A 2,713-nucleotide genomic window follows, 5' to 3' on the forward strand; every position below is an offset into this window, starting at 1 on the left:
AAAAAAAAAAAAATTGTTAGGGGATCCCGCGAACCGGCCGGTTCATCCGGGCCGGGTCGACCGGGACCAACGGGTGAACCGGACCGGTACCGGTCCCCTAATCCCGAAAGACCCATCCCCCCATATTCAAACGGGACCAGGTCCGGCGGGCCGGTTCTCGGACCGGTCGCGGGCCGGGGCGGGCCGACCCGGTCCCCCTGCCACCCCTAGCTTCCAAAGGTATTGTATCATCTTCAACTTCATCATCAACAATGTATTTTTTTCCGAAGATATCCTCAATTTCTTCTAAGCTCTAGACTCCTAAACATGTCATTTTCATCCAGGGAATCAACAGGTTATTGACGTCAATTTTATTGCAGTAACATCGATCATTAATCATGACCCCAAGTGCATGAATGACGTTTTCACAAGTGGGTTCATTCAGATTCTCTGAGATTTCGTCCCCCAACGAATTTTGTAGTGTTGAAAACAATTTTCTATTATTTCTTGCTGAACATTTGTTGTCAATGTCGGGATTGCGAAATCAATAACATCAAAACATTAATCTTTCCTATATCTGTTTGTCTCACTTCATAGCTTTCTAATATTCTATGATAAAATATGTTGCAATAATACATCTTGGAAGCTCTTATTATTTCAGCGTCACAAGGTTGAATCTCAAAACATTCTTTAAATTAATAAATATTAATTTATCAATTAAATAATACCTCTATAAAATAATAATATTTTATGGTCCACTTATATTAATTTAGTGAGATTTTACTGTATGCCCATTAATACAGTAAAACCTCTATAAATTAATACTCGATAAATTAATAATCTCTCTAAAGTAATATTTTCCTTCGGTCCCGACTTGGGCCAATGGAAAAAATCACCAATTTCAATAAGATAGTATATTTTCAGAAGACCCCTATATAAATATATGGTCCCATTAATATCATAAATTAATAATTATTTAAAAGTACAAATATATCTAAGACAATTTAGTGAAATATGATTCTATTGTGTTCTGTTTTTTCTTAAAATTTAAATCTAGTTGAAGCTCATCTCTAACTTTTCTTGTCGCATCCAAGATCTCCGACGTTGTCTTTTCTAACTACACCATAAAATTATGAAGAATTCTAGATGCAATAAGTGCTTCCTTACGTGTAACTGGTTCCAAATATATAATATCATATGCAACTTCATCAACATTGCTTTTTCCGATGGTATCCACAATTTCTTCTAAGCTTTGGACCTCTGGACATGTATCACATTCGCCCGGATAATCCAACAGGTTATTAACAACCATTTTATTGTGGTAACCGATATCATTAATCATGACCTCAAGTTCATGAATGACGTTTTCACAAGTGGGTTCGTTCAAATTCTCTGAGATTGCATCCCCCGAACGAATTTTACAGTGTCGAAAATAATTTGCTATTGGCTCTTGCTGAACATTTGTTGTCCAAGCAGAGATTGCAAAATTGATAGCATCCCAAACATTAATCTTTGTCCCACTTCATAGCCTTCTAATATCCTACGGTAAAATTTGTTATGATAATACATCTTGAAAGCTATTATTATTCCAGCATCACAATGTTGAATTTTGGATGTCATGTTGGGTGGCAAGAAAAGCAATTCAACATTTTGTAGTCCTTCAGTATTTCTATTATGGGTTGGACAATTATCTACCATAAGCAAAACTCGTCTACCAGGCATTTTGTGATCTAACCAACGAATATATTCATCAAAAAACACACTTGCCATCCATGAGCAAAACTCGTCTACCATGCATTTTGTGATTAAACCAACAAATATATTCATCAAAAAACACACTTGTCATCCATGCTCTTTTGTTTGCATGATAATGACAATTCAATAAATATGATACATAAATTAGTAAGATATAATGATTTTGATGTATTTATTGTACTTTAAGTATACTATTTTTATATGTGAAATCAATAAATATGATATATAAATTAGTAAGATATAATGATTTTGATATAATCAAAATTAACCTCATTAAATCTCAAATCATTCTTTAAATTAATAAATATTAATTTATTGATTAAATAATATCTCTATAAAATAATAAAATTTTATGATCCTACTTATATTAATTTATAAAGATTTTAAAGTAGTATCAAATTTCAGATCGGATAGCAACGTTGACTGCTAATGTGAAAAGCATTAATTAAGATTTGAAAGATCCAATGTAATTTATATTTAAAGTATTTGACCAGCTTTTGATGTGATTAAGATTCACATTTTATAAGCACTGCCCAATCAGAACACACATGATTATATAAAGAAAAAATTACCCCACATATATATTTAAAAAATAATATTACGGGTTTTAAATCTACTTTTAAAATATAACATTTTAATTGTGAGTTATAACATTTCATTTTTTATTAAAAAAATAATTAATTCATTTTTATTAAATAATTAGTCTTTTTATAATTTAATTAATAGGTTATATAAATAAAATTAAAATAAAGAATCAATCATAATTATCTAATAAACATTTTTAGGGATTTTTTACTTTTCAAATACACTTGTTTTTACTGTCACAAGTCAACTATCCACCCCAACCACGTTTCTATCCAATTCTCACGCTATCACCCCTACCCCACCCCCACGTTCAAACTGTCTTCTTCTTCACTGTTCAATCGTAAATCTCTCTCACCATATTCTTCTCTGTTCACTCAAAAGAGAATCAAATCTT

The sequence above is a fragment of the Solanum stenotomum genome, chromosome 1, assembly GCF_019186545.1.
Source record: "Solanum stenotomum isolate F172 chromosome 1, ASM1918654v1, whole genome shotgun sequence".
Classification (NCBI taxonomy): domain Eukaryota; kingdom Viridiplantae; phylum Streptophyta; class Magnoliopsida; order Solanales; family Solanaceae; genus Solanum; species Solanum stenotomum.